This window comes from Notamacropus eugenii, chromosome 1 (genome assembly GCF_028372415.1).
Source record: "Notamacropus eugenii isolate mMacEug1 chromosome 1, mMacEug1.pri_v2, whole genome shotgun sequence".
Classification (NCBI taxonomy): domain Eukaryota; kingdom Metazoa; phylum Chordata; class Mammalia; order Diprotodontia; family Macropodidae; genus Notamacropus; species Notamacropus eugenii.
In genome coordinates this window covers 402,525,759-402,551,392 of record NC_092872.1, presented here as the reverse complement: position 1 = coordinate 402,551,392, position 25,634 = coordinate 402,525,759, and the positions used below count along the sequence as shown (strand labels likewise).

Sequence of the window (25,634 nt, the reverse complement as noted above, 5' to 3'; positions counted from 1 at the left end):
CCAGCAGGTTGCCTGACCTGTTTCCACACATTCTATCTCAATTTTACCTGCACAGATTCAGGAACCACAGTTTGTGCTATATTCCCAGGGAAGAAAGATTTGGCCTCAGGGTTCAGGTCAGGGAGAGGAAGTAAAGGGAGGGTGGAGAGTGAGGGGAGCAAAAAACAGGTGGAGTGAAACTCCTCTAGTTACAAGAAACCAAAGGTGTTCTGTTCACTGTGCCAGGAATAGGGGCTGGCCTCCAACCAACTTCCTTAGCACTCCTCTGGACTCTGGCCAACCTCAAAAACATTTTTGTGCTGGTGGGCAGTGGGAGTCTAAAAAGAACTGACTCATTTCTCACCCCCTCAGCCTAGAAGGCCTTACTTTGAAGTAGAAACCTTTAAGACAGTTGGAACTGAAATACCTTAGGGGAAAATTTCAGATTGAACTAGACTGAGATGGTTTTCTCTTATCTCTTTTGGACAAAAGATTTATGAAAACTATACAGCTCTATTCTTCCAGGAGGGTGCCTTTGACCCTATGGGAAATCTGTAGCAAAGGCTGAAACTGATTTTCATTGTGATCCACAGGGACCTGAGATATTATTGGGGAAGGGGCAAGATTATTGCATTAGAACATCTGTCTTCAGAATTTTAGTCCCCTTTCTTTACTGCCAGAGATAGATGTCCAGCCTCATAGTGCGAACTTTTCAGCTCTGATTCTATAATACCCTTTCTAAGCCCCAAAGATCACCCTGAGGTCAGATTGCATTTCATACCAATATCTAATAAAACACTACTGCCAATTTACAGACAACCCTCAGGAGTTGAACCTGTGTCAATAATATCTCTGACTTGAATTATTTATTTAATATGTTCTGTCTGCCCAACTAGACTGTAGGTGTCATGAAGGTACAAGTTGCATCTTATACTTCTCTGTGACCCAGAAGACCCATCACAGGGTTTTGCACATAGTAGGTATTCAGTAAATAACTATCAATAATAAATTGGGCAGGTAGGTGGTGCAAGAAAAGGAATAGTGGATTTGGAGTCAGGTAGACTCATCTTTCTCAGCTCAAATCTGGCTGTGTAACCCTGGGCAAGTCACTTAACCCTGTTTGCCTCAGTTTGGTCATCTGTAAAATGAGCTGGAAAAGAAAATGGCAAACCACTCTGGTATCATTGCCTAGAAAACTCCAGTGGGGTCAAGAAAGAGTCGCGATCCAAGCGAATGAACAACAACAAAAGCTGATTGATTACAGTTGCAGGACCCAAGGCTCTTGGTGATTTACATATTGTCTACCCCATTAAGATGTAAGCTCCTTGAGGTCAGGGACTGTGGGTTTTTTCTCTTTTCATTGTATCCCCAGCATAATTGCTTTCTAAATGCTTGTTGACATACCAAATGGCTTATCAGATATCAGAGTGAAAGCTCATAAAGTAGCCACAAGTTTTGTGATCACCACTCTGGCTTGGGTCAGGTACAAGTCACTATTCTGATTTCATTCAATTCCTGGAGATCAATAGACAAACACTATTCACACAACAGTATGGACGCTGTCCCAGTCTAGTTCTTGAGAGACTGTTCTATAGTCTCTAAGACCTTGGGACCAAGGGCACAGACAGCTCTGCTCACACAGAGACATGACACCCACAATTTTGCTTTCTTTCCATCCATGACACCCATTTAGACACTTCTCACCCAGAATGTGCCCTGGAAAACAAAGATCAGAGGTAGGGAATGCATCTTGCCCTCTATACCAAGACACTCACAACAGCAGGCTGTGTGAGGGAGCAGTTTGTGAAGACCATACAGCTCTGTTCTTCCAGGAGGTTTCCTTTGACCCTACAGAAAATCTGAAGAAAAGGACCCCAAAGCTGATGCTGCAGGGTAGAAGCCACTGACCCTTTTTCCCCTCACCCTCAGCCCTGGCCAAGCCTGAGGGAAGACTTATTAGAAATGGTAACCCAGTGTCCCAGGTTTTATAGCAAGGACTGCCTGTCAGGACTGACTACAGTGCAGGGCTCACATTGATCTTTGACAGCAGCTATATGTCCCGATATCAGGGTAGTAGCATTAGCAGCAAATGTTAACGTCTAAAATTAAAGGCAATTCACTCTCACTTTTTCCCTTTCCCTCTTTTCTCTCTCTTTCTATACACATATGTACACACAATAGTATCATCATAATGTGTACTCTTAAAAGAAACAAAAGAAATAAAAGTGAGAGCTATTGAAATGGGTAGCCGCATGAGGAGGTGAAATATGATTCCCTATAGATCTCTGAATAGGAGACATCCTACTTGGTCCTGGCTGGAGGGAAAGTGTGTAAAGGTGTGGGGAAGAAAAGAAGGGTTTTTAGACCTTTTCATTGAATTGTACTGATCAGTTTTGGTAATCTTAAAGGGAATAATTTTTTCTTCCTCCTTTTTCTTCTTTAAAATAAGAAAAAATAACATTAAAATTTTTTCGTTAGATGAGATGGCTCTCTGGGAGGAGGACAGGAGGGAAACTGGAAGAAATTCTATTAATGTAAAAAAAAGATATCAATTTTTTTTAAAGGGCAAGAAAGTTGTTTGAAATAATCCTTTGAGGCTTGCCAGTCCAAGTTGTCTGAGACTCTAATAATCAGCTCTTCATGTACATACCTTGGGTTAGACTTTAGCTCTGTTAAAACCAAAACATTTTTTGCTTAAACCTTATAAGCTCTAATGCCAGAAGAAGGGAGGGTCCACCCACTCCCTCATGGAATGCTTCCAACCCTTCCTTAAGGTTGGCTGTTTGGATTTCTTTCTTCCAACCAGTTATTTCTTCAGGGTGGCACCAATGTTGACTCACAGTGTAAGAAGTACAGTTATCCCTTCCACATGGGGAAATTGGGTTTAAGGGGTATTAGGGTAGTGGAATGGTATTCCCACAATCTGGAAAGGCTTCATAAAATATTTTGACCCTCCCTTCATACCAGAGGAATCTGAATTATTATGGTATTAAGAGACAAAATATGTTGGTATTATACAATACTATACATATATTTTATGCATTTCTGAATTTCTACACTTTTTCTCTGTCCTCTGCTGGTCTTTGTGTGTTGTCCCCAGCCTCCACAAAACTCCACCCAAATTCCCATTTAATTTCTTATGCAGACCTGCAAAATATTGAAGCCATGATGGGGAAAGTCACAATGTGAAAAGTATAATTGTAGATTTATTTAAGGCTCTAGAGATCGTCCAAAAATAATAAACTGAATTTTCTTCAGTTCCAGCCACAGGGGACTTGGAGGAAGACAGAAAGATACCTGGATGGGCCTTTGAAAACCCAAGTTCAGGTTTTGGCCCTACTATTACAGCCCTATAACATTGGACCAATCACGTTCTCTCCCATAGTCTCATCGTCTATAAAATCATTGGACTAGAATATCTCTAAGATCCCCTCTATGTTGAAAAATCCATAAAGTCATTTCCAGCCCTAGCCATCTCTCTTTCATCTCCAAGGTCACCTCCATTTAGAGTTCTAGATTTATATGGGTAGGTGGTACAGAGAATAGAGCACTGGACTTGGAGTCAGGAAAACCTCAGCTCAAGATTGACCTTAGACACTTATTTACAGGCTGGGTTGACCATGGATAAGTTACCTAAACACTGCTTGCCTCAGTTTCCCCATATGTAAGATGGAGATGATCATAGTGCCTATCAAAGTGCTTGGCAAACCCTAAAGAGCTATCTAAATGTTAGCTGTTATTCCTTCTTCTATTAGTTATGATCTGTGCCAAATTGACTGTGATGGAAATACATCCATTCCCCAGGTATATTCAGGCTGAATTCCAAAGAAAAGAAAAAGTACCACAACACTCACTGTTACCTTAGGAAATAGTGCTGCTCAGGAATTGCACAAGGAAGTCATGAGCTCAAGGAAAGAGCTGTCTAAGAGAAATCTGTTGTGTGCATGAGCTGGGCAGGGGATTTGTTGTATCAAGACACCTGGAACTTAGCAAAAAGGACTGTAGGTCTGCACTCATCCCAGCCTCCTGCCACGTTTTCCCAACAATGAAGAAAGGCCAGAGAGAGCCTGTTTAGTTTGATGCATTTGTCTCTCCAGGAGTCACTGAAGGGAAATGTGTTACTTCTACTTGATGTTTATGTCCATGAGTACTGAAGGGATCACCCTTGTAGGAAATTCCAAGCTCCAGTGAATCCACATGAGAAATCAGCATTGTCTGGAGGAAAGAACACTACTAGAATGGTAGGTTGGAGACCTACCATAGCAGGTGGCTCTGCCATGCATTGACTAGATGACTTTGCAAGTGATAAAATCCCTGTCTTTATTTCTAAGCTTTTTAGATGTTTATTTTTACTTTTGTGAAGCAACTTAATGAGAGGACTGTGGTTTGAATTACTTTAAAAATTTTGTAACTTTGAAATAGACATCTAATTTGATTATATTGGGAGTTAACTCTTCCCCTCTAAGTCTCAGCTAATTCATCTAGACTAGGTTGTTTGGACTAGACATGTACTCTAAGGTACCTTCCATCTCTGCACGGCCTGTGATCCTTCAAAGTAATCTGAACATGGATATTGATTGTGTATCTGCTAACAAGGTGTTTGTCATTAACCTTTGAAACTGAACTCTGTCTGGGCCAGTTGAGTCCTCTCCATTTACCAGTTGCAAAAGAGCAGAAATATCTTCAGGGTTCCTATGAATAGGGACTTGATCTGGATAGCTGGTGGTAATAAGTCAGGAAACCATAATGTTGAGGTTGGGGGTGCTTGGGGCCCCAAAATACCAATACCCCAGGTCCTGCTCAAATGAATTAGACCCAAGTCTTCTTTTAGTCAAAGTAAAACAAAGTTTATTAAAGATTTACCATATTGGGTTGACTCTTAAGAAGCCTCGCCATTTGTGATGGTTGTATTGACAAGCATGCACCTTCATTGAGGTAAGATGGAATTTATATACAGAAAGACTATGGGAAGGATCTGGGGTTTAGTCTGGGGTGATGGGAGGAGGGGTTTAGGGAGAGTCTTGAGGAGGAGTCCAAGGAGGATCTTAATGGAAGTAGGGTGACTGATCAAAGGTGGAGAATAGTTGGAGGCCATCAGGAGGTATCAGACAATGAAGGACTTGGGTGGGAAGCAAGTAGGGCAATGCAGAGGTAACAGATAAAGAAGGGCCAGGCTAGATTAAGGGTAACAGATTTGGGTATGAAAAACCAGATTAAGTGGGAAGATTCAAGGGAAGTTTAAGGAGGTTCCCAGAGTCTGTACCCCACTAGTAAGGTCTTTTATTATAGTAAGGGGAAAGAAAAATCTCAGCTGCCAAAGTAGTAGCATTTAGGTCTTTGAAATAGCTTGTCTCAGTTTAGAACTTGGTGCTTCAGATCCAGCCCTCTTAGTGGTATTGACTGGGTGGTATTTTCTAGGTAATCCAGAAACATGATACTGTCCAGGGGCTGGTATACTTCCCTAATGCCTTAATAATCACTGACCTCAAGAGAAGAAATTCATAGGCTTTGCTACCTAGATTGAGATGTCTATTTAGTAACTAGGCAGATTCTGTTAAATGTTGTGAAAAGGAATGGAGTAAAGTCATAAGACAGTGTAGTATAATTTTAACAACATTTTAATTAAATCAGTGCTGTTCTTATTTAGTGTGGAGCACTAAACTCCTTTCAAATCCTTGCTTTATGGAGGACTCACAACCATCCTGGTAACTCCATTTTCCATCAGCAGCTCTGTTTGGCAAGTCAAGATACTACCTGTGATGTCATTGGTCCTCTTTGAAAATGAAGGACAAATAAAAATGTTTATTTTGGGGCTTCCACTCCACCAAACAACATGTCCCACTCTCACCATCCATGCTTTTCAGCTTTCTTTCATGGATTGTGTCCCCTGTTAGATTGTAAGCTCCCTAGGGGTATGACTGCTTCTTTTTCTATTGTTGTACTCCCAGAATTTAGCACAGTGCCTGGCACATAGTAAGTGCTTAATAAATGTTTATTGAATTGAATTATTTTAAAACAAATTCCCCTTGAGGGTGAAATTTGTTTTTGCAATCTCTTCCTTTGAGAGGAGGGAGCTTGGGATAGCAAGACATGCTGGATCTGGAGTTACTGAATGTGAACTCCATTTTGTCTTGGTCACTTACTTTGTGACCTTAGGGAAGTCATTTATCCTCTCTTTAAAGAGTTTTGTCATCTATATAATGAAAGAATGGGATTTAATGATGTCCAAGCCCCTTTTCTGCTCAAAATCTATCATCCTATGGTTCCATGCATTTCTTCATCTTTCCAACATCCTTCCTTATGGCTCTCAATACTCTTATGCTGTCTTTCTGTCAGGGAAGAAAAAAGACTATTGAACTCATTCACTCTAAGATGTGCTAGTGGGTTAGATAGCATGGTGTAATGGATAGGGGGGTTGGACTTAAAGTAAGGGAGCCTTGGATTAAAATTCTGTCTCAGGCACTTAAAGCTATGTATCCTTAGACAAATCATTTAAATGTTCTATGTCTCAGTTTCCTTATCTGTAAGATGAGGGAGTTGTGCTCAATGTCCTTTAAGACTCCTTCCCAATTCTAAAACTATAATCTTTGATAATGCCTACAAGTACTCCAGGGCTATGGGCCTTATTGGATCAAGTATTTTAAATGACAGCTGGACATCTTGGGAATTATAGTGTTCTTTCTCCTAAGAGTAAAATAAAATAGAAGAAATATTGCATAACATTTGGGATTTGGGGATATAAGATCTGGCAGCACTCAGACCTTGAGTGGAAGAGGGCCCCAGGTGGAAAACCAATCTGACCAGGAAAGAAGTGGGAGCCTCAGCCTTGGAGATGGATAAACAGGGAAGAGATTGTTCAATGGAATGGAAAGCAACTAGCTTCCCCTTGGAATGGCCAGTGTCAGACTCAAGAGGCAGGAAGGTCTGAGAAGCAGTGAGTGTACTCTCTCTACTCCTTAGCTGCTGCTTCTTTTTCCTCCTCTCTCCTTTCTGGGTCCACTTAGAAGTAGATTAAAAAAAAAACAACCCATGTCCTATCTTCCTCCACCCCCAATTGCTGATAATAGTTTATTAACTTGATTTTCTTTTTATAAATGAGTTTGCTCCCATCACCTGCAGGAGAGTTATTACTTAAGATTAGAGTGTGCATGGGGGAAATGGCCTGCTTTCATTTGACAGACTATCTACAAACTCTAGGACCCTGTAGTTCTGGCATTGGAAGTTACAAGACTCTTTCTAACGAGCCACAATTTAGATTTCTGAATTATTCTATAACTCTCCTAAGCTTGAATTCTAAAATGTGGAGTTGGGATTGACTTAAATTTTCCTGAGAAGAATGAGCTGATTGGAACCACAGTGCTGTTGAGTGTGTCTAGATGGTCTGTAGGGGTTAAATACTGCCCCTTTTTGGGAGAACTGGAGAAGAAAGCTTCATCTTAGAGCATGCCCAGTAGGCATGGTCTATGAGGATGTCAGCTCTACCCCTTTCTGTTTGGGAGGGGAGCATAGAATCCTCACACTTCACAGTGATGACAAATTTTACTTTGTGATAATTTGAGAATCAATTACTCACAAGGTATTTATTAAGCGTTTGCTTTGTGCCAAGAGCTATGTAAAATGCTTAGGAAACAAAGAAAAAGCAAAATCAGTTCTTATCCTCATGAAGCTTTATTGCGATGGGGGAGACAACATATATAAATCAGAAAATACAAGGTAAATACAAAATTGATGGAAGGTGACCTTAGAGGGGCTGATTATCATCAACCATGGAAGATTTCAGACAGTATGATGAGGGAGGTATTTTGGTGCAGGGAGGCCTTCCCAGTTTCCCCCCAATAGTTTATACAAGTGACTCTGTTTACTTCCTGTGTAACCTTAGGCTGATAAAGATGCCGAAGCCTACCCCCCATTCTTTGGTTGTGCTGGTATGCTTTGATGACTTGGTACCCAACATATCATACGTAGAAGGCACCTAGCAAAGTTAGCTGAATAAATGAGAATTAGCACTGTTTAATCTTTCCTTTGTTTTTTTTAGAGCAAAAAAGACTTGGTCTGTGATTCTATAACTATCTGAAAGACCCAGACTTGTAAGGGAATAATTACGCATCTGAAAGTATTTCTTGTCCAATGACGATATTGCCAAGAAAATAGTAGTTTGGGTGGCTTGCTAGATGATAATAATAATAATAATGTTGATATAGCACTTTTGAGTTTAAAAAGCACTTTCCTTGCAATAACCCCATGAACTAGGCAGGAACACCACACTCCTCCCTCTCCCTTACACATTCCTTTTTCTCTGTTGCTGTTACTATGAACTGGCTACCTCCATTTGAATAAGTAGCAAATATTATGATCTCCAGGTGAGATAATAACCTTCAGGTTGGGCTCAGAGAGCTTAAATCATTTTTTCATGGTCACACAACTAACCACTATCAGTCCGGATTTGAACCAGGGTCTTCTGACTCATAGAACCACAGAATCTGCTGAAAGGGACCCCAGATGTCATCTGGTTCAACCCATAGGACTCACCTCTACTATATCCCTAACAATTGTTCACATAGCTTTCATTTGAAGACCTCTTTACTTTATGAGTCATTGCATTCCGCTTTGGGTCAGCTCTATTAGCGAGTTCTGCTGAGGTTGACCCCAAATCCGCCTCTCCCTATTCCACGCATTGCCACAAGATCTGCCCTGTGAGGCCAAGCATAACAAATTAAATCCCTTGTCCCCATGGCAACTTTTTAAATACTTGAAGCCGGATCCTGTTCTTCCTATGACTTTTATTCTTTGGGGTAAACATCCACAGCTCCTTCAACTAACCTTGGATCCTCTTGGCAAGGTTTGCAGCCCCCTGACCATCCTGATCACCCTCCAAGCCTAACACTCTCTCTACTGGTCCTCTATGCTGCTCTTTTCCAGTTCTTTTGGGCAGGGCTAACCACCTTCCCTACATTGAAGACCTACAGGATATGAGCCCTGCCCCACTTGAAACTAGGCTATGACTGACCAAGTCCATTTGGATCTTTACTTCTTTGGAATGTTAACCCTCCATAACACCCTATGGACTGGCTTATGCTTTAGGAAAGTATATTCCCATACCTGTCAATTCACCGGTATGTTCTGATAAAACCTCAGCTAGTTAATTATAAGGTATAGGTTTACATGTCTGGGTCTGTTTCTCATCTCAGATTTGGTGTGTCAAGTTAGATCAGCACATTCCTTAATGCTTCCAACCTCCCACTCCTCCCATGCCCTCCACCCCCAGCCCCAACTATGAACTAACTACCTCTAATTGTAAAGTACTCAGATTTGTACAGGGGAAAATAATGGAAAATATCCTTCTTCTTTTATTGTTTTGTTAGCTTATAGGGATTACTTCCAACCTTCCATCTCTGTCTTTGCTCATAATATTTTCTCTTGCTGGAGTGTCTTTTTTTAATTTCTTCATCCTTTTCATGCTTCTAAGACCCAGCTAAAGTCTGATGCGTACAGAAAATTTTGTCAGTTCTTTTTTCCTCTATAGACACAGCTTGTATTTTCATCAGATCTCTCAAGGAAGAATTAAAATTTATTCGAGAATAAAGCTCTGCATATAATTCTTCTTCTAAGGGTAACCTCCTTTTAGTACCCTCAATCAGAAGTAACTCCTACCTGCACTTCTGGGAAGAAACAACTTGCCTTCCTATTTTAAGCAAGGAAAACATTTAGATTTGCTGTTCTCTGGAATGATATCATGCTCTGGGCCAAATACTGTTACTTTGGAGCTGAGGCATGACACGTACTTATCACAGGCTACTCCCAGATATTCAGTGAGAATACCGATACTGAGGGCCAGGAAAAACTCAGTCCTTTCCCAATGCAAGCCTGGAACTAAATCCAGACACAGCGCAAACTTTGGAAGAAGAGGAGAAGACAGTGACTTAAAGACAAGAGTGAACCCACTCCCCAAAGACATAGGTCTGAAGATGTGCCTTCCCTGCTCAAAAACTTGTGTGGCTGCCTGTTCTCTTTAGGACATCATACAAACTCCTTAGCCTGGCATTTAAGGTCTGTGATGGTTTGGTGCCTATGTACTTCTCCAGTCTCATTTCTGATTGCTCCTCTTTACACATTCCACATTTCCATTCTAGCCAAACTAAACAGCAGGCTGTTCCCTGAACCTTAGATGTCATCTTTTACCTCTGGACATTCATGCAGACCATCCCTCATGCCTGGAATGTATTCAGTCTTTCAGATTCCTTATCTTCTTTGTAGACCTACCGCAGATCCTGACTTCTTGTAGTGTCCCCTAGTTCCCCCCCAACTTTCAATCTTCTATCTCTCCTCAGATATTCTTAAACCTCTTTATTTGATCTCTTATTTACTTCCCTTGCTCTCATCTTGCATTATAATTATCCTTCATTTCTAATTCCCTGATGCCCTTCTCCCAAGAGAATGTCTCTGGGAAGAATAAAGGTGTTTAAAATCTTCAGATGGATTCTCCTCCATTCCCTCCAGCAGTGACTTAACTGTGTCTGTCTTCCCACAGCCCCGCCAGTATATTTATGTTTTAACTATAGCTAACAAATTAAATTCATAAAAGAGAAACTCTTTCACCTATGACAAAGGAACTTAGGAGTCAGGATGTAGAAAATTATAAAGCCTGGTATGGTTTTCTGCTGATTATCTCCAGTTTATTATGTATATGGCATGTTGCTGCATAGCTGTTAACATATTGTCTCCCCCACTCCCACCCCTGCTAGATTGTGAGCACCTTTAGAGGAGGGATTGTCTTTTGCCTTCCTTTGTATCGCTAGAGCTTAGCACAGTGCCTGACACATAGTAGGCACTTTAATCTTAAATAATCAATTATTGAAAAGAACATTTTATTTTTTACAAGTAAGGAAGCTTTGGTCTGAAGAGAAGGAATTTGTCTGAGTGTCAGAGATAGGACTAGAAGCCACTGCCTCTTGATTCATTGTTCTTTACATAGTTCCAGACCACCTACCTTTAGGAAAGTCAGATCAGAAAATCATTTTAGGAAAAGGGCTACTTTCTTCAATATGTCACTTGAATAGAAAGAACTCTGGCAGACTCTCTAAGTGAGCCTATGTCTGAAGAGGCTTTGGAACAATCATGTAACATTTATAATGTAATATACAATCATGTAAAACATTTACATATTAGCCATTTTGTACAAGAAGAAAGGGAGAAAGGAAGAAGGAAAGAAAGAAAGAAAAAGAAAGGAAGAAAGTGAAAAATAGTATGTTTCAGTCTATTTTTAGACAATATCTGTTCTTTCTCTGGAACTCTAATATGTATTTAAAAGGAAAAGCAAGTTATACATGATAGATTTGCAGTGTCATGTGCAATCATCTTTTTTTCCTCCTAGTCTATTATGTTACAGAAATGTTTGTTTTATTTCTTAAGTTCAGAACAAAATTAATTAATTAATTAATTAGTTTTTTGAAAAAAGAAGTGACCATCCAGCTTGGAAACTTCTAGTGATGATGAACTTTGTAGACGGAAGCCTGCTTCACTTAAGGATGGCCCTCACTGTGGAAGCTTTTCTCCATTTAATGTTATGTTTCTGTTAAGCTGAAATCTACCCTTCTGCAACATTCATTTAATGTTCCTGGTTCTACAATTTGAGTCCAAGGAGAATGAGTTCAAATGCTACTTGACATGATAGCCCTTGTGAATTATCCTGCCAAGGCCTAAGGTAATGGTGCTCAGCCAAAAAAAAAGTTATCTTGATGCCAGCTTAATTTATCCCTGCCTCTACTACACACTGGCGGTGTGACCCTGGGCTGATTATTGCCCAGTGCTGCAGTGCCCCAGGCAGGCTCTCTCAGACTGTAGGCAGTCAGTCAACAAGTATTAATCAAGGAAATAATATGTGCCTGACATTGTGCTAACCTCTGGGAATATGAAGAAAGTCAAAAGACGATTGTTCTCAAACACTTCATAGTCCAATGGTAAAAATAACAGGAAAACAGTTTTGTACAAACGAGATACATTTCGGATAAGGTAGAGATAATCAATAGAGGGAAAGGGGATCAGGAAAGATGTTTTATAGAAGGTGGGATTTTAGCTGGAACTTAAAGGAAGTAAGGGGAGTTGGGAGGTGGAGATGAGAGCATTCCAGGCATGGGGGACAGTCAGAGAAAATGCTCAGAGTTGGGAGATGGAGTGTCTTGGAGAAGCAGACAGTAGGCCTGTCACTGGAAGCACAGAGGGGACTGAGGTTGCGGAAACACTGATAAGAGGGGATTTCCTCACCAGTAGCTCTTTATCTTGATAAAATCAAAGGTCAGGACCAAAAATAAAATAAAATGAATAAAGTCTTTCTGCTGTGAAATATTTCCAGTTCTTAAGTAAGGCAATGTAGTATTAGCACAAAGAGTGGTGAACTTGGAAGGGGCCTGGTGCCTGTCATTCGCTAGTCATATGACCTTTGGCAAGTTACTTAATAAGGCTATTGAATTGTAAAGAAGTAAGAGGGTTGCATGTCTGTAGAGGGAGTAACCACAGTGATGAAATCACAGGTTCCTCAAGTACTGAAGAAATATTATTATGCAACTAGGCCTCATATAGCATGTTTCTAGTCACCTTTTCCCAGATATGCTCCACTATGTCAATGTCCTTTGGAAATGTACTGTCTAGACCCCCAAATGACATTCTAGATGTGGCAGGGCTAGGACAAAAGGAAAAGAAGAAAAATTATTTATTCAGTGTTTACTGTGTGCTAGGAGCTATGCTAAGCATGTTACAACTATCATCTCATTTTTTCCTCACAACAACCCTGGCAGGCAAATGCTCTTACAATCTTCATTTTACAATTGAGGAAACTGAGACAAACAGAGGTGAAATGACTTGTGCACAGTCACACAGCTACCAAGTGTCTGAGGCTAGATATGAACTCAGGTCTTCTTGACTCCAGGTCCAGTGTGCTCTATCCACTGTACCACCTCTTTTTTTTTCTAGTCATTTTTCAGTTGTGTCTGACTCTTCCTGATCCCATTTGATGTTTTCTTGGCAGAGATATTGGAGTGGTTTGCCATTCCCTCTTTAGCTCATTTTACAGATGAGGAAACTGAGACAAATGGGGGATAAGTGACTAGTCCAGGGTCACACAACTAGTAACTAACCATCTGAGGCCAGATTTGAACTCATGAAGATGAGTCTTCCTGACCACAGGTATGGTGCTCTGTGCATTGTGACATCACTTAGCTGCCTTACTCTACCACTCAGCTGCCAAAATAGATGGAGTCTATTCAAACTGCCACTCCTAGCCAGTTACTTCCCTCACTCTGGACCTTGTAGCTAGATTAATGAAGTCTGACGCTGCACTTGTTGCCCTGTCTCACTGTTGACTCACTAACCCTATGACATCTTTTGCAAGGCTCTCTTGGCCAATCATACCTCCTCAAACCTTGTCCTTGAGCATTGATTTCTTTCAATCCAAATGCTAGATTTTACCTTGGCCTCTCTTAAATTTTCCTTGATGAGATCTGGCTCACCATCCTAGCCTCTGTCCTCCAGGGTGCCCTGCCAGCTTCATGCCATCTGAAAATCTGACAAAACTGCCACTTAGACCTTGTCTTGCCCATCCTTTGCCTGGCTGCTCAATCTCCTACCCCAGATTTGGGGGGATATTCAGAGGCCCATTTTTTCTATCACCTTTCTCTGACCAAAGCTTTCTCTCTCTCCAGTTAGACCTCTGGTGGGAGTAAGGAGCTAGAGAGTTCATTTTGAAAGTTAAATCTCTTTCTTCCCAGTGTTCCTGGAGGCTAACAAGATCCCTGATGTTAAAAAGTCTTTTGGGAGTGGGTGAGGAAGTCAAAAGAGTCTACCCCTTAGGATTCCACCATCCTGCCCTCATCTCGATAGCTCCCTAAGCCCGTATTAACAACATCTCACTGTCCTTTTCACTGTGGAATTCCATTTTCAGCATTCCCTCCTTCTTCACTTAAATGCGTCTAGTGGAGAGAGCCCTGGGCCTAGAGTCAGGAAGATCTGAGTTCAAATTCAGCTTCAGATACTGACTATGTGACCCTGGGCAAGTCACTTATCTTCTGGTTGCCTTAGTTTCCTCATTGGTAAAATGGGGATAATAAAAGCACCTACCTTGTAGGGCTGCTGTGATATTAATTGTAAAGCACTTAGCCCCTCCACCTGGTACATAATTAGTATTTTAGAAATGTTAGCTATTCTTCTTCACCTGTTCTTATTCTAGGCTTCTGAAACCTCCCAGCTCTGCTGCCTTTTCTATTTCCCGCATTGACGCATGGCCTGGCTTCACTCTTCCTTGAATGTTAATTCCCAGCCTTAGTCAGATCTGAGCACACAAGTAGGTGGATCTGACCTTTCTCCCCCTTCTCCCCCCACCCTCCCCCTTGAGACTCACAATGTAACCCCAGGCCCATTTTGTGGGTATGATTATTCACTCCCATGGAATGTGCCCGAGCCATCATCTCCTGGACTGTTTCTAAAAAAATAGAATGTCCCCCCCCTCCTTATCCCCCCTCTCCTTGCCCTGCCTAGTCCAGGTTTCAGGTGAAACTGACATCATTGTATTAAAAAATGGTGGTGAATTCCAAAAGTATTTGGCAGAGGATATGGGGCTCATTAAGGCTCTAGGCTGATGCTACCAGCCCAGAAGCACTCCAGGCATTCCCCACCCAGCCACCACCACATTATAAACAAAATGAAATGAAATGAATAAGAAAGTCACTAAGACATCTACACAAAGGGCCCAACTGTGAGATAAGAAACTGAAGATTTGCCCTTGGACCTCAAAGCCAGTAGAGCCAACCCCAAAGCTCTTGTCAACACTGAGCTTTACTCACATGAAATCAGCTCTTCCCCAATGTGGGTCCAGGTAGGGCCACTGGCTGCACCTGCTGATGTAGAATATCAGTGCAATGGTTGTTTGGAAGCCCAGGATCCCCCTTCAGAGGCGGCCTGTTAGCCAGACCTAGCAGCACTGTTTGTCCAGCGATGCAGACTGTTCTTCAGGAATATGTCTGTGCTGCTTAGCTTATGGTCATGCTCCAAGACCAGCGGTGTCATTCACTTGGCAAACCTGCTGACCCAGTTACTGGCAATCTCCATTGACCCCTAGCTTCAAGTGGCAGGAGGGTTTTGGGGCTTTTGTATTCTTTCAGCCAGTTCCCTCAGTTCTCCTCCCCTGAAAGTCCCTCCCATTTGAATAGACCTTCCTCTCCCATGGAGAGAGCCGTCTCCCTCACATCAGTCAGACTGGGAGACTTTAGGCAAATTGATTTAACTGTGTTGAAGGATGCATAGACAGCCTGGGTCAGGAAGGGGGACCACTTTGAAGATATTTTCAAAGCCAATAAGGAAACAAAAAAAAAAAATGAAATTATGGAACGTTTAGGCTAGAAGTCTTCTCTTGAGGTCACACAGTCCATCCTTCCAGCCTTTAGATAAGGCTGCCCATTGTTGTTATCCTTGTTAGTCCTTCCTTCTCAAAGAATACCATGATTTCAGGAAGATGATGCCATTACTTGTAAGTGAGTTGGATTTAAGTGAGGGAGGGCTGTGCAGGGTCACCAGCCTCACTTTGTCCTTCAGAGTCTTCTGGGTCCAGTGGCAAGGTATAGATCAGGACAACTGGAGATGCTCCCAAGGTTGCCATTACATTAACTTAGAGTGATAAACATCTCTTTTTATCTTAAAAATCTCTAGGGAAGGATTGGCCAAAAACTTCTTTCCAACAGACACTCACATTCTCACTGTGGGGAAATTAATGCCTCACTTCTTGGTATGACAGTGAGAAAGAGCCCTGTTCTAAGGGTCAGAAGACCTGACTTCTAGCTCTGGCTTTGGGTGATCTTTGACTATTCATTTAACCCCTTCAATGTTCAGTTTTCTTATAAAGAGATTGGAACAATCATAATTCACATTCCTTCCATCTCACAGATTTTTGTAAGAATCAGATAAGATGGTGGAAATAAGTGTTCTATAAATTGCCAAGTTCTGAGCAGATGTCAAGATCTATTATTATTATGCACAAGATAAAGCAAGGGAGTCTGAAATACCATCAGAATTTAGGGCTGAAGTAGGGAGGATAGAGAAGTTGAACAAAGACTAGTAGAGCAAACAGAGATGCTGATTGGGTGTAGACTTTCCCAAATGTGCATATGCAAAGGTCTAGAACGTGTTTCAGGTTCAAGGACAGATGACTGTTTCTGAGATATGTCTACAGTGGAAGGGTATTGGAGAACTAAGAGTGCAACCCTAAAATGACAGGATCATAGATTTAGAAGTGGAAGGGACCTTGGTAATCATAGAATCCACCCCATCCCACCCACCCCTAATTTTCCAGCTAACTAGTAAGTGTCTAAGACAAGATCTGGACTTGAGTCTATCCACTATGCCACCTAGCTGCCCCAGGAAAGAGAAGATAATAACAATCTCAATATGCAATCTGAAAATAGAAAACCACTTATTTTAGAGGCTCAGTGGGCCTGGAGTCAGGAAGATCTGAATTCAAATTTGGCATCAGAAAACTTACTATGTGACCCTGGGCAAGTCACTTAATCTATGTTTGCTTTAATCTACTGGAGAAGGAAATGGCAAACTGCTCCAGCATCTTTGCTAAGAAAACCTCATGGTCAGTATTGGGGTGCTGTGGTCCAATAGGTAATGAACAATCAGGAACTACCAAACAAGAACAACTCAATCTGAAAATGTTCATGGTTTTATTATTTTTTTTCTGAAAGATACTTGGCTTTTAGAGTAAGAGACTTTGTAAAGTGGAATGCCCCACAAAAGCAGGTTAAATTCACCCTAGAAGACTAAAGTAATTCTAGGTATAACTTCTTGGTTTAGGCCATTATTGTCTCTTCCTTTCCAGGGAAGTTTCAATTAATAACATGGACTTGGAACACTGTTCCACATTCCAGTATCATGCTCTCTTGTCAGTAAAGAACAGCTGGGTTTTGATTAGTGTGAACAGTGAATCTGGTCAATTCATTAAGGAACCAGACATAACTAATAAGGACTGAATTTGGGAACACTTAAGTTGTGCAAACACAGAAAGAAATAATTCCAGGGACGCAAAGAGAGGCAAGATACAAGAACAATTTTGAATCATAAAACAGAGAGTTTGTTAAAAAAAAATGGCTTCATGTATTTGAATATGCACTATTTGAAGTTAATATTATATAAAATATGGCAAAGACAGCTAGATGGCACAATGGATAGAGTGCTAAGCCTGGAGTCAGGAAGATTCTTCTTCCCAAGTTCAAATGTGGCCTCAGACACTTGCTAGCTATGTGACTCTGGGTAAGTCACTTAACCTTGTTTGCCTCACTTTCTTCATCTGCAAAAAACTGGAGAAGGAAATGGCAAACCATTCTAGTATCTTTGCCAAGAAAATCCCATAGGGGTCATGAAGAGTTAGATATGACTGAAAAACGACTGAGCAGCGACAGCAACAATAAAAATATGGTGATTAGTTCCAGTCTAATGGAATGTATGTCAAGGACTCTTTATGAATCTTAGTTGACAAAAGTGTAATGATCCAGAGGACCTAGCTGTTGAAAGCCACAGAGGGACTTGTTTTTAACAAACTCTCTATTTTATGATTCAAAATTGTTCTTGTATCTTGCCACTCTTTGCATCCCTGGAATTGTTTCCATGTTTATACAATTTAAGTGTTCCAGAATTCAATCCTTATTAGATATGTCTGGTTCCCTACTAGATTGACCAAGCCTTAAGGCTTACCCACAATGGCTTATTCCATTATGGTCTTGAGCTTCCTATTGGACTCCCTACTTGATACTGTAAAGTAACTGGTATTAGATATATGGGTATTTATTGTTTGTTGTCTCCGTCACATATTACTATTATTTGCTTCTTGTAAACCAAACAGAATGAGAAAGGTATGAATGGAATGTCATTGGGACTGTGTACTGCACTAGCCTTTCAATTTAGGCCTCTTGAAGGCAGTAGGAGATGGAATGCCTCAAAGAGATGAGAACATGACTGGGTCAAATATAGAGCCTTTGAAAACTGGCATTACCAACACAGAGACCCTCCTTTGGTAAGCTAACAAACATGTAGGGCACACATGCATATCCATATCAGGCCTTTCTTCCTTAGATCAATCATTCTTCAGCTACTCCGAGGTTTAATTATTGGGCCAAGTAGCATTGAAACTGGCTTTCTTCCCCCCCTCCCACATTTATTTATTTTATTTTTAATTTATGGAATAAAACAAGCATTTCCATCACACAGCGTAATAAAAAATGATTGCACATGAAACTGCAATTCTATTATGTACAACTTGCTATTTCTTTTAAATGTATAATAAAGTTATCAGGTATATTTCTTTTTTCTCCTCCCTCCCTTCTCCTCTTGCCCTAGATTACCATTAGACCTAAAAAGGTATGTGTGTATATGTATATATGTACATATATACATATACATACACATACACACATACATATGATCATATATATGTAAAATTATTCTATACAAATTTCTATTTATCAGTTCTTTCTCTTACGCACATAGCATCTTTCTTCATATGTCTTTTATTGGGAAACAGGCAATCTTAGATGTTTTGTGGCCACTTGATGGTTAAGAAGGATGGGGGTGCTTTAGATGTAAGTTATTGAGAGGGGGGTTGATTTCCTCCTTCTCCACCAGCCCCAAGGAGGCTGTGCTGCTGTGACAACCACCATGGAGGTGAATCATACAAGATTTTGAGATCCACTTATTGAATCCCTTGTACCAATTGAGGAGGCCTGACTGATGATGACCATAGCGTTTTTCTAAATGAGAGTAAGCCTCTTCTCTGAATTACTGATTGGCTCTGCCTTACTGTCTCCTAAGTATTCTCAGCGGGAGATTTTATTTGTAATGATAGCATTTTTATCTAGAGGCTGGAGTCCCTTAACCTTGAACTTGAAGGACCAGGGAGCAGTAGGTCTCAAAAATCATGACATCACTCACTACCTTCTTTTTACTATGTGATCCTGGAAAATCACTTAATCTTTCTAAACCTAAAACTCCTCATCTGTGAAATGAGGAGGATTATAGATACCTACTCCAGAGGTTGTTATAACAATCACATGAGATAATGTGCTTTGCAAACTTTAAAGGAATATAATTATTTCTTGGCTTGCTTTGAACTAAACTACTCCCTAACAGGTGCCCTGGTCTTAAGAATCTCCAGGAACATTCGCATTGTCTTTTTAAAGAAATTTGTTCATGACTTTTATCTAATATTCCACATTCAATATTCATAGATCAAAAATTATCCTTATTTTAGCTAAACTTTTTCCCCTTTTCCCAACAGAATGGCAATTTTCTTTGTTGATGCCAGGATAGGGACTGGACCTGTAATTTCATTAGTATAGGGAACTCGAGTAAAAACAAGAGCAGCAAAAGTCCTTCTTTCAATAAAGTGGCATTTTTTTCTGTAATTTTTAGTCTTAGAAAATTACCTAGAGCACTGAGAGGTTATAGTGAACAGTTTCTCTAAAATTAGAAATGGTAGGATTTGAATCTATGTCTTAGAAGAGACTAGAGCCTTAATCTTTAGACCACTGGAGTCAGAGGACTTGGTTTCTAATCCCAGCTAAAGTAAATCACTTTAGAGCTCTGGGGCTTGATTTCCTCATTTCTGAAATGAAGGTGTTGGACTAGCTGCTTTCCATCTACAGTTATCCCTTCCACGTCTTGGTGGTTAGTTGACCTCAAGATCTGGAAAATCCATATAAAAATCAACAGAAAATTTTTTGATCTTCTCTTCATACCAGAGAAGAAGTCTGAATTTTTTTTTCTTTTTCTTTTATGGGGGTGTTTACAGAACCTTATTGTAAAATTTGGGTTCAGTATTTCGTCATAGGCCTGTGTCATGTGCTGGCCTTCACATGTCATCTTCAGCTTCCACACAACTCCCCCCAAATTACAATTAAATTTCCTATGCCAACATGCAGTATATCAAAATTGTGATGGGGGAAGTCATGATGTGGAAAGGATAACTGTACAAAATTCTCATCCTACAAAGTTTGCTTACCTGTGGACTAAGCACTAAGGAGATGAGTATCTTCACCTTCTTGGTTTGACCTCTATGCCCTCTTTGGACTTCAGTTTTCTCTTTGTAAAATGAGAGAGTTGGATTAAATTCATTTCTAAAGTCCCTTTTTAAGTCTAAAACAAGTTTAAGGGACTTTTAGCAAAAACAGAATACTGAGATCTTTAAGTCTCTCTGACTTTCCTGCAACCTCCATTCCTTAGGCCAACTACTGACTTGTTTCCATTGTTTATCACTTAAAATGTTACTGAGTTGGCCTTGTTTTATTTATTTCACAGTGTGAAAACCTTTTATAGGTAATGTTATCAGTCTCTCTTACTTAGTTTCTCCTGAATGAATACAAACTCCTGATCCGTAACAGGTTTTCCTTAACATTCTTATTAAAGCTGGCCAGCATGAATGGCAAAGAATGTCACTGAGTTGGTCCCAGTAAGGAGGATTAAATCATAGAATGAGAGCTAGAAGGGGCCTTGTGTGTGTTTGTGTATGTGTGTATATCTGTCTGTTTGTCTTTGGTCATTTTTTAGTCATATCTGACTCTTCATGTTCCCATTTGGGGTTTTCTTGGCAAAGATATTGGAGTGGTTTTTTTCATTTCCTTTTCCAGCTCATTTTAGAGATGAAGAAACTGAGGCAAACAAGGTTAAGTGACTTGACCAGGGTCATACATCTAGGAAGTGTCTGAGACCAGATGTGAACTCAGAGAGATGAGTCTTCTTGAATCTAAGCCCTGTACATGAATCTGTGCCCCAGAAAGGATCTTAGAGATTGTTCATTTGAATCTATTCATTTTACAGATGAATAAAAGGGTAGCCAAATAAGTACTTTGCCCAAGGTCACATAACTACTTAGTGGCAGAATAAGAATTTGAACTCAGGGCTCCTGATTCTATTGCAATAATATATGTTTTGAACAGAGGGCCACAGGAAATATTCTGCCTTCCCTTTTCACAGGACATGGATGGTTCATTTATTGATGTGATGAGGACCTAGTCTTTCCATACTATGTTCAAGGATAAATCTGAGATGAAGGAGTTCTCCAGACAACATAATAGACAACATAAGTAGACAACATAATAATAACTTAACCTGTTACCCCATCCACTTTAAGCATTTAACAATTCACATTTATTTTTTCCTCTACTTCTTTCCCTTCAACTAGAAAAAAGAAAACCTTCATAACAAATATGCAGGAAATTGCAGGAAATTGGGGAATGACTGAACAAGTATGATTCTGATGGAATACTACTGGGCTATGAGAAATAATGAGCTCAATGATTTTAGAAAAACATGGAAAGACTTGCATGAAATAATGAAGAGAAAAATCAGCAGAACCAAGAGACCATTGTGTCTAGTGACAGCAATATTGTTTTAAGAAGGACTTTGAGTGAATAAGTCATTTTCACTATCATAAATACCCAAATTAACTATAAAGAACATGTGAAAAAGATACTATCTGCATCCAGAGAAAGAATTGACAAATGGAAATATGTGTAGAATAATTATATATATATATATTTGTGTCTAATGGTGGCCATCTCTAGGGTAGGGGAGAGGGGAGGAGAAGGGAAGGAAAAAAGAAATTTACACGATAACTTTGTTATGTATTTAAAAAGAATAGCAAGTTATATATAGATTTGTAGCTTCATGGGCTATCATATTTTTATTATGCTATGTTTTAGAAATGCTTGTTTTATTCTATAAATGAAAAAAAATACATTTAAAAAATCCAAACATGCATAAGCAACAAAAAGCACTTTATGTTGACTGTGTCCCAGAATGTATATCTCATTTTGCATTTTAAGTCTGTCATTTCTCTGACAGGAAAGGGGTAGCATATTTCATCTCTGATCTTCTAGAATTGTGATTTTTAATGCATTAGTCAGAATTCTAAAGTCTTTCAAAGTTGTTTTTCCTTTATAGTACTATTGTCATTGTAGAAATCTTTTTTCAGTAACTGTTCACTTTGCATCATTTCACAGAGGTCTTCTCAATTTCCTCTGAAACTCTGTTTTGTTATTTCTTATGGCACGATAATATTCCATTACATCCCTATACCATAATTTGCTTGATTGGTAGCCAATTCACTTTCCAGGGTGCTGACTGATGGAAGCAGCCACATTTCTGACAGAAGGATCAACCTACTGCCAAGAAGACTGCCTTTTCCAGTTTATCTCCAGTATCTAATCCTCTTCAGTTGAAGAGTAAATCAGATTAGTGATTAAACCACAGAGCTTCAGCTAAAACAGGAAGATAATAACCAGAAGCTAATCACTATGAAGTGCTGGTTCTCCTGATAGGGCTACTTTTGGCATCTTCCTGTCCTACGCAGCTGAATAGTTTCATACAAGGGACAATCTACGAGAACAGGAATTTGCACAGAGCGTGGATGATTTGTCACAGTCAATTCCTGTTCCTGGGGTTGTGTGTGGTGGGGCTCACTGACCTTCACTCCCACCATTACAACTTTATCTGAATCCACAATGTCTTCTATAAAGCACTCTCTCTTCGACTCTCAATATATAAATGTGTAAACACATATATCTACATATACACACATGTATGCATGTGTGTGCATGGATACATAAGTCATATATATATGACTATGACTTGCCCACAGCTACACATGCACATACATAGGGCTCTGCCATCATTATACATATGTATATGTAGATATATATGTATATATGACTGTAGAGTAACATATATGTGTATGTGTGTATACACGCACATAGGCACAAACATGTATAATGACCGCAAGATGATAATTGAGTTTGTATAAACAAGGGGCCCCCCTTTGTCTTCCCCAAAGAGAGAGAGAGACAAGATGACCTAGTTTTCAGAAAACAGAAAGATCAAAGAAAAGTCAAGGTCTCCAGGCTGAGAGAGGACAATTAGAAAAGAATTTAGATTTGGAAAAGAGATTTCTTCAGTGACAGAGTAATCTTAAGCAGGTATCTCTAAAAGTGTATGAACTCCTTGAGAATCAGGTGAAAATCCTTTTATTTGTTTTATTTTTAGGGATGTGTGTGTGTGTGTGTGTGTGTGTGTGTGTGCGTGCACGCGCACGCAAGAGCATGGGTCTTGAGTATAGCTAGGCAAACCAAGAGAAATCAACAAATGCTCAACTCAGTATTTATCGCATCTTCCAGTGATCACCTTTACTTAGAAACAGTTTGGACACATGTCTTCCCTGCTGACATCCTGAGGATGGAGGGTGAGATTCCTTCCCTTAGAGTGGGGCAAACATACTGCTCACTCCATCACCCTCCCACAACCCTTGCTGCAGACAGTCTCCACTCCCTCCCGGCTCAGCTAAGGGGATTTCTCCTATATTCTCACAACAAAAACCTGTTTGGCTTGACCACCACATGCATACTGGTTCAGCTGAGGAGACCAGCAGCAAAGGTAGTGCCCAGATGGCCACAGGGGCCATCACCACCCCTTGCTTCATTGGCAAATTCAGCCCCCTGTCTCATCCATTCACTTTCCTCCTACAGTCTTCTTTTCCATTTTACTTTCCAGAATCTTCCGGGGTTGTGGTTCAGTATAAGGGCCACTGGTTTTAGAAACAGAGGAGACACATTTGAATACTGGCTTTGCCATTTACTAGTTGTGAGGTCCCTCTGGGCCTCAGTTTCCTCATCTATAAAATGAGGGGACCACCAAGATGCCCCCTAAATTTAAGATAAGATTAGAGCAGGAAGGGATCTTAGAAATCACCTAGTTCAATTTCTGCTTTTTACCAATAAGGAAACAGAGACCAGGAGAGATTAAATGACTTGCCTGGGGCCTTAACAAAATTAGGATTTGAACTGTGGTTCTCTACTTCCAAACCTAGTGCAAATTTAAAATTCTCTGTTTGACAGTCAAAACTCTTCATAACCTGCCCCTCTTACCTTTCCAGTTTTCTTATACCTTATTCCCCAAAATGTACTCTTCCCTTCTAGTAACATTGGCCTTCTGGCTGTTGTATGAATTAAGACACTACTCTAGCTCCCAAGATTTTCTCTGACTGTGCCTCATGCCTGAAATACTCTACCTCTTCCACTCCAACCATTTGACTTCCCTGGCTTTCTCTGAGGCTCGACTAAAATCTCACCTTCTACAGCAAGCCTTCCCCTACCCCTGATAATTTTAGAGTCTTCTCTCTGTAAATTATTTCCTACTGGTCCTATATATGGTTTGCCTTGCATATATTTGTTTGCGTCTTGTCTCCACCACTAGATTATAATCTCCTGGAAGGCAGGGGCTGCCTCTTTTTGTATCCCCAGCATTTAGCACAATGCCTGGTACATAGTATACTCAATGTTTATTAATTGACTTCATTCTGCTAAATTCCTCACATTCCAACCATCTCCTTGTTCTTACTTCTCTCTTCTGAAGAGGCATCATCTCCTTTGACCTTCTCCAAGGCTCTCTGCTCCTTCTCTCACGCTCCACCTAATATATATCGCCAGAAGTAGCCATACCCCTGTTGTCTCCTGCTGCTTTTAGTTTTAAACAATGAATTCTGAACTGAATCAGCAACAGATAAGATGTCCACATAGACAAAATGAAACCGAAAACAAGGATTGGACATGATGCTGCAAATCTGTATAACATACATCTGAGTTTTCTTCTTACATAATTAACTCAGCAACTGTATTTTCAAAGCTATCCTATTTATATTTCATATTGGCCTTCTGCTCTCTTCTGTGCATTTAAAAAATGTTTCAATGATTTTTCCACTTTTCTTACCTTTCTTTTTTCAGTTTAGTACTCTGTTGTTCCAGCCACGCCAAGCTATATGTCCCCCAATTAAAAAAAGAAAAAACCCAGATACCTTGAGTCAAATATGTATAGTCAAGCAAAATTAATGGACACATTCTCAGTGTTTGAAAATGTATATCTCAATCTATACCTTGAGTTCATCACATCTGTCAGGAAATGGGGAATGTTTTATTACTAATGTGATGTTTAAAAAGTTTGAGAGATATAGTTTCTGGGTAATTAATCATTTTATTAATAATGCTAACATATTGTTAATAAAAGGTGTCAGTGATATTCTCAATATCAAAGACCCCTCATGGAACACACTCACCATGCTGTTGGAAGAGTGGATGTTGCCAAGGGTGGCAATAACTCTGATTGGTTAACAAGTAATGAGAGAATGAATATTATAATTAAAGGTGGACCTATTCTAATGATGGGCTGGGAGATGTGACTTTGATTATGTCATTTACTTCCAAATCACCCCCACCTTCAGGTAATTTAATCAAAGAATTTGCCCCCACCCAAACCTGAATAGAACATAATGGGCAGAAATTCACCTAGATAAGGTGGTCTAGGTTGGGTAAGCTTTTGGCTGAAATCAGTAATGTCTTTCCAAGACTGGACTTCAAACAAGGAACTAGGACAGGGAAAAAGCCTAGATCTCCCCCATAATGGGTTATTAATAATCAGTTCTCTCATTAGTTTTTTAAAGAATCGTTGTGGGTCATAGCACTGAAGAGTTATCTTAATTGTTTTTCTTATTTATTTATTTATTTATTTATTTTTTATTTAACTTTTAACATTTATTTTCACAAAATTTTGGGTTACAAATTTTCTCCCCTTTT

General features: G+C 40.0%; 1 protein-coding gene across 1 annotated transcript in view; it reads right to left on the bottom strand.

Moving 5' to 3' along the window:
* GABRP (gamma-aminobutyric acid type A receptor subunit pi) overlaps positions 1-14,994 on the bottom strand; it is a 42,882-nt gene extending 27,888 nt beyond the window's left edge. Inside the window, exon 1 of the mRNA XM_072630952.1 lies at positions 14,811-14,994. The gene's annotated coding sequence lies outside the window, so the exon portion shown is untranslated. The remainder of the gene's footprint in view (positions 1-14,810) is intronic.
* Positions 14,995-25,634: the final 10,640 nt, after the last annotated feature.